Raw genomic sequence first — 7,864 nt, 5'->3', positions numbered from 1 at the left:
TTAATTTTCTCAGAAATATTCACCCCTGGCTACACACTTTTTGTCTGATCATTAGACGTGTACGTAAGGTAATTTTTCAGCAGCCAAAGAACAAGAAGCTACAGGATTTAGTCAGCATGGCTGTAGTGTCCAGAAGGGATAAATTTAGAAGCTCCATTTTTGAAATATTTTCTCAATGAAAGTATGTGCATAATGTGTTCTAGCTGGTAACCGATGATTTAAAAACATGGAGGCATATTTCGGTGGGGGAAACTGTCAACCAATAACCAGAGAGTGCGATGCAAACTATGCGTTCCTCCTAACCATGTTATTGTTCCCAGGTATAATGGAGATCCACGGATTCTACTACTGTCTAAGGTACCAGTCCCACAAAATTGAACATATTCCTTAATTTTATTTATGTGAGGCATTCCACTGAGTCTGTGAGGCTACACTAATAAGTGAAATTAAAATATCAACAGAATATTGGTCAAAATGTGTAAATCAGACTAAATGGCAGGGTAATGCACTTTCCTAGAGATAAAGGATTTTTTTCTCCCTTAGAAGAAGTGAAGGAGTGATGGGTTTTCCCATCAGTTGTTCCCGGTTCCATTCCATGACTCAAAGGGTCTTTACGCATATGACCACAGTTCTTTATATTAGCATACACCATTTGCATAAGAATGAATGCCTTCCTTTATGGTTGATCCCGCAGCTAGCGCCCAAGGCTGAATGAATGGCTGGAGGAAATTGTACGGCAGTGACCGAGTTCATTCTCACAGGAGTGACAGATCGTTTGGAGCTGCAGGTCCCCCACTTTGTGCTGTTCCTAGTGATCTATATTATCACCCTGGTGTGGAATCTGGGGATGATGGTTTTAATCAGGATCGACCCCCAACTCCACACCCCCATGTACTTCTTTCTCAAGAATTTATCGCTCGTGGATTCCTGTTACTCCACAGTCATCACTCCCAAGATGCTGATGAGCTTCTTAGCCGAGAGGAAAGCTATTTCCTATACAGCTTGCATCATCCAATATTTTAGCTTCATATTGTTTGTCATCTCTGAGTGCCTTCTGCTGGCAGTAATGGTGTATGACCATTATGTAGCCATCTGCAACCCGCTGCTGTATATGGTCATCATGTCCCCAAAGCACTGCCTACAGCTGGTGGCTGGTTCATATCTATGGGCCTTCCTGAACTCTGTGATACACACCAGCGGTTTGCTAAGATTATCTTACTGTGACTCCAATATCCTGAATCATTTTTTCTGTGATCTCAACCCACTTCTAAAGCTCTCCTCTTCCGGCACCTCCATCAATCAGCTACTCGTTTTCCTCTTTGGCAGTCTGATTGAGGTGATCAGCATTGTGACCATCCTCATCTCATACATCTTAATTATTGTGACTGTGCTGCGGATCCGCTCCACTGAGGGCAGGCGCAAAGCCTTCTACACCTGCACCTCCCACCTGACGGCTGTCTCCATGTTCCATGGGACAATTCTCTTCATGTATTTCTGACCCAGCGCCAGCTACTCGCTGGACACAGACAAAATGGCCTCCGTGTTCTACACGGTGGTGATCCCCATGCTGAACCCCCTCATCTACAGCCTGAGGAACAAGGATGTGAAGGACGCCCTGAGGAGAGCAATAGAGACAAAATTGAGGGCCCATCTTTCCCCAAAGGGTGCCATAATAGGACAACCCAATCCTTCAGTGGCTTCTCTGCACACATAGGGCTTGTCTGCACTACAGGGTGGATCGATGCTGCAGCGATAAATCCACCAGGGGACAATTTAGCAGGTCTAATGAAGACGCACTGGATCGACAGACTGTCACTCTGGCTTTGACTCCGGTACTCCACCAGAATGAGATGAGTAAGGGGAGTCTATGGGAGAGTTTCTTCTGTCGACCCAGCGCAGTGTGAACCCTGTGGTAAGTAGATCTAAGCCATGTCAACTTGGGTTACGCTACTAACGTAACTCAAATTGTGTAGCTTAGATCGACCTGTCCCCGTAGCGTAGACCTGCCCGTGGGCTCTGATTCAGAAAGTCCTTAAGCACATGTTTAGGTTTGTCTCCCTTTGACTTCAGTGGGGCTTAAGCACATGTTTAAAGTTACACATGTATTTAGGTGCTGCTTTGAAGAGAGATGCGTTCCTGACTAGAGGCCTTATGTGCATAAAAAAGCCATGTCGGTTATTAAATGATGGTTTGCTCCCCTGTGCCTATAATAAAATACTTTGAAATTGATTTTTCAGTGTCAGATGTAAGAAGCTGATTTAAATATTGTTTAGAGTTACTGAATAAAAGGAAAAAGTTCGCACTGCAACAATGGATTCATGAGCAATGACCAGGACGGGTTTTAATGTCCAAAAACGTTGACAGATATTTGTTCAATTAAATTTTGTGATTTTGCTTCAATCAGATCCACAGCCCAACTCCTCTGTTTTTTGGGAAACATTTGTGTGCGTGAAATGATATTCAACCTGTGTTTGTTGGAAGGGAGAATGTCATGAATGCTCAGTGGGGTCTGATATTTCTTGAGTACTCACATCAAGAGTCCCACACACAACTCTTTGTGAATTTAGGAGTCACACAATTAAAGACTAGGTAATTTAGCTGACCAAACATATACAGACACATTTTCAAGGATAGTCGTTGATTGTGAATGCCACGGTTATTGGGATCTCAACGTAAAAGACCTTGGACCTTATTTTCCTAAGTGCTGAGTACTTACAGCTCCCGTTCACCTCAGCTGGAGTGGTGGAGTTTCTGGAAATCAGGACCGAGGGGACTGAAGTTGGGCACCCATAAACAGAGGCTACCAAAATCACTGGCCATTGCTGAAACTTTTGGGCATGGCAAATTACAACAGTGAATACCAAAAGCACCACACACCTCACAGTATGTCCACGCTGCAATGTAAGCCCAGGGTTCAAACTCATGATCAAGTCAAGCTCTCTTCTATCTACACACAAATTGCACTAACCAAGGGCTCAAACCCACCGTCTGAGGACCCCACAGTGATAGAAGGTCTGAGCCTGAGTCAAGCTGAGACACAGGTTTCAAGCTCTTTATTGGTTTGCAGTGTAGACAGAGCCACACTGGACTCATGCTTTGGGACTCAGCCAAAAGTATCCCACAGGCTGAGTTTTTTTGTCCTCTGGATGATCAATTGTTTCCACACTGCACCACGAACAAAGAGATAGAGTGCCCACATTTGAGGAGTGTGCTAGGAAGTCTGGGATATGGGGGTTGGATTGGGGCCTCCTTAATGCCATGTGGATGCTGGAGCCCCTACCCTGGGGTTACAAATGAGTGTAGATTCTCAAACCCTATGTTAACAAACCCAGGGTCTGCTAATGCAAGTTCTACTTGCCCAGGGATTACATTGCAGTTATAGACATGTTCTCAGAGAGTTAGTGAGTCACTGTGGTGTAGGTGTGCATGCATTCTTTGGCACAATGCGGCTCTGGTCTCAATTTGCACCTCCAGTTGGTACTGTAAAAGTAATAATTATATTGAGCTATGAGCAAGTTTCAACCACATGCCAGGCTCCTTCTAGGATCCTTTGATTTTATGCGTATGACCTAGCAGAGCTCCCTCAGGAATGGAGAGATTGAAGTGGTCTGAGGAATCACAGCCTAACCCCTAGGCCCGCTGCCTTTCAGACCCATGATGCCCAGTGAAACATTTCTCCTCTTTTCCATGCAATTTGCTCCCTTCTGCTTCCTGCTGCTGCCACTCCCTTTCTGCCCTCACCCAAACACCGTGGAGTTTTTATCTCGCTCCCCTGCCCAGAACACAGCTCAGACCCAGGGCAGGGGGAAAAGCAATTCTAAAGCTGGGGGGCCTGCTGCGTGGCCTACAGAAGCAGCGGTGTCCTAGAGCTGAGAAATGTGTAGGCAGAGGAAGGGGGCAAAAAACAGAGCCACATCCAGATACCTGCATCAGCCATCTTAAAAGAAAGCATCACCCAGCCCATCACCTAAGAACATAAGACCGGTCATAGTGGGTCAGACCAATGGTCCATCTAGCCCAGTGTCCTGTCTCCCACCATGGCCAATGCCAGGTGTTTCAGAGAGAATGAACAGAACAGGGCAATTATCAAGTGATCCACCCCCTGTCATCCACTCCCAGCTCCTGGCAGTCAGCAGTTTAGGGACACTCATAACATGGGGTTGCGTCCCTGACCATCTTGGCTAATAGCCAGTGAGGGACCGATCATCCAGGAACTTATGAAATTATTTTTTGAACCCAGTTATACTTTTGGCCTTCACAACGTCTCCCTGGCAATCACTGTCCTCTGCACAGCTCTACTGCTGACAGTTGAAATTCTTCTTTAGCACAGCAAGTATTGGCTTGTGGTTTAGGAACTGAGTTCCAGACCCGAGGTTGTTGTATAATTTCGTTGAAGTCGCTTGAAGTCAATGGAGCTACACGAATGACAGCAAATGAGGATCTGGCCCAGAAAATAATGAGTTCTACTGATACATCTTGTTTTTATTAGTTAGTTTATCCAAGGGAAGGTCAAGAAGTGACTTAAACATGCTATATACGCGCCTGTGTGGGACAAAGATTTCCAATAGGGTAAAAATCTTTAATTCTGCAGACAGAGGCATAAGATTCAGTGGCTGGAAGCTAAATAAACTCAGTCAAGATGAGGTGCACCTTTTTCTTAGTGAGGGTAATTAATTATTGGAACAAATTACCTATTACTATGGTGGATGTTCCATCACGTAACGTCTTAAAATCAAGGCAATATATCTTCCTAAATCATATTCTATCGCTTGAACAGAATTCGTGGACTCAATGGACAAATACTGGGTGAGGGTCTTGTGCCTGTGTTATGAAGGAAGTTCAACTCTAGATAAAGATATTGGTGCTTTCAGCATGGTTAAGTCACTTTAAAAAATCTAGGTTTCTATGAGTCTCTTTATGTCTTCCCAACACATCTTGATCTCTGACTTAGGGACATACGCAACAATAACCCTCTTATCTTTGTTCAGAATATGACATTTATTTCAGCAGCTATTTGCATATTACACAGAAGTGTGGAAGTGGAGCCACTGAGCCAAAGCCTGTGCTTACTAGCACACACGTAAATCTGGAACAACTTCCTAGATTTCACTGGCTTTACCAATGGCATAAAAGCCTGATCCAAAGGTGCTGAACTCCATGACAGCTTTGCCATTGACTCCAGTGGGCTATAGCTCAAGGCATAGAATCTGCTGCACTACTTAACTCTTTCTTGTTGGGAAGAGTCATCTCTCTCTATAGCCCCTCCTATCCTGAGCCGGGAATTGGATGTCTTGCCAAGATGCTCTGATACAATGCAAGGCTCTCTCTGGACTGGAGTGGCAGTCTCACTGGCTGCAAGAAAAGAGTTCCCAAAGAATGGCAGGTTTGGCAGCAAAAGGGTTAAGGAGCATTAAGTTATCTTCTACACACACAAAAATATACTTCTCTGTTAACCATGCCCATTGCAACTGACTTTCAAGGTATGTCTTCAGATGCTGGCATTTACACATTCCAATATATCTTATTATCATCATTATGTTTATATCCAAGAGCTTATCTAGTGTTGCAGCAAGTGAACGAATACTTTGACCAATACTGAGAGCAAAAGGCCAAACAGAAAGGAAGGGTTGGTGTTCTGAGGACACATACATTGAAAGCTTGTGAGATACTCAATTGTTGCAGTAGCTGGAGCCATATATGTGCTTTAGATACATTGCAAATACCTTACTTATGCTGGTGAATGTTGATACACATGAGCTGTCCAATTCACTACTGCAGGAATGAGAGGTCACCCATCAGTAAGAGTCCGGTGATGTAGAAAATGGTTACCATTATCAACAAGAACATTCTTATAACTGAGCCATCGGGAGGCCTTTGGTGTGGTGTGTATATGTCCTTTCTAGCAGGTACCACACCTGACATTCACATCGCAGGGCATTTTTGCATGAAAAGGAAATAGAAGGGAGGAGAGTTGAATTAATAAGAAATTTGTTTCCTATGAATTCTTAAAGGCCTGCCTCTTCCTTTCCTCCTCTGTGGCAAATATCCTAAACTCTGGATTGAGACATGAAGGATTCCATAGGCCAGATGCTTTGAAAATGATATACTCTCTGATTCAGAAACAACCATTAAAAGGAAGAGAGACAAGCTATGGAATAGAGCTGTGGAAAGAAGTGAAAGCATTTGAAGAAAATCAGGGCCCAATTATGACATTTCTGCTCAGATTGAATAGACCTTAGTCCCACTGAAATCACTGGGGGCACTCACAGAGTAAGGTGATGTTCGGCATGAATACGGACAGCAGAAAGCGGTATCACTGGGAGCCAAGCGGAGGCATTTACGTATTCCCAATTGAGTTGTGGATTGATAAAGGATATGAGAGAGGGAATGAAAAGATCAGCAGGCATGGGGCGGAGGGAGAGGGGCTGCTGTAATAAACAGGGTCTAGCAAGCCTACCACTCATCTGAGCTCAATTTGTTGGGAAGTGGGTAAAAGGTCATAAAATATTACACTAGCCTGCACCAATGAATGTAGATCAAAAGTTTAGGAAGCGCAGAGAGGCCGGTTATATATAAGCTCACACCTCTCGCTAGGGTCCAACCAGCAACGACTCTCCAAAAGAAGCAGCAACTTCATTGGCATTGCCAGAGTCATGGCCCTGGAGAAGAGGAGAAGATAGGGAACTGCTGTGGAAGACTTTAGTGGCACTTGCCCTAAGCTAGTCCCATGATAAGGAAAGATTCAGAGGAGGCAGTTCCCCCTCCTTCTGTGACCACTGCCATCCTGATGCATTGGGATAGAGGACAGAGCTGCCTTGTACAGCGTGCGCTCCCTTGATGGCTGCAAACTCTCCTCCACTTTTGGAGGGGCAAGAATGCACCCCGAGGTTGCTCCAATGCATGGATTTATGCCACCATGTTCATCAGCACTGGCAGAACCCCAGTGCCACTGGAAAGCACAATCAATAGGAGTGGGGAATAAATCCCAGATCTCAAAGCCCACCAATCACAGTCAGTCTCCAGGCCCCTTCCAACCTCAGATTAACATCCCTCTTTCCCTTTAATCTGGGGCCAGTTCTTATATGCAGTTCAGGTTTGTGCTGCCTGGACTTATCCCCCAGTGCAGGTTCCCTTTGGGCTCGCTGTGCCACTGCAGTGGTAACACCTGACCTGACTAGCAGGCTGTGCAGTCCTTTCCCAAATGGCTGTCCCATCTGCCAATCAGAAGAGAGGCAGGAGCAGGGAGTTAGGGGTGGGTGTGACGATGCACCCCATAGGGCTTTATGGAAATATGCTTATGAAGGTATATATGATATAACTGAAATATATTTTATGCTACATATGCCATGTAACATATCTCTGTAAAGGTTATGATCTACTGAATCTATTTATCCTATTTGTATGCATGTATCATTTTGGTATTCGAAGTTATGAATATTGGCTGTGTACTTGCTTGATTTTTAAGTAGCCTTAGTAAAGCATCTGGTCAGCTTCTTGAGAAAGGAATGTGCAAATTAAGTGCCCAATCAAGAAACACTTAACGAACAATGGATCTTGGAAGGCTCCAATCCACATAAGAAGTCTTCCTGGAGACATTCAAGATAGCATCCGAAGAAGTGGGCTGTAGTCCACGAAAGCTTATGCTCTAATAAATTTGTTAGTCTCTAAGGTGCCACAAGTACTCCTGTTCTTTTTGCGGATACAGACTAACACGGCTGCTACTCTGAAACCTGTCAAGATAGCATGTGGGCAATGGCTGCTGCCGGTAAAAATTGAGTCATGCATGGACATGTGATTTACCCATGTGACTCCAAATCTCCATCTTGGAGCTGGACTTTGCATAGGAGAGAGGAGGGGGTCTCCA

The 7,864-nt window shown here is 44.6% G+C and overlaps 1 pseudogene; it reads left to right on the top strand.

The window, feature by feature from the left end:
* Positions 1-715: 715 nt before the first annotated feature.
* On the top strand, positions 716-1,714 carry LOC135980231 (olfactory receptor-like protein COR4; annotated as a pseudogene).
* The last annotated feature ends 6,150 nt before the right edge of the window (positions 1,715-7,864 follow it).

This window comes from Chrysemys picta, unplaced genomic scaffold, assembly GCF_011386835.1.
Source record: "Chrysemys picta bellii isolate R12L10 unplaced genomic scaffold, ASM1138683v2 scaf2301, whole genome shotgun sequence".
NCBI classification, from domain to species: domain Eukaryota; kingdom Metazoa; phylum Chordata; order Testudines; family Emydidae; genus Chrysemys; species Chrysemys picta.
Note: the sequence above shows the minus strand (reverse complement) of the source record. Positions and strands in the feature narration are given on the sequence as shown.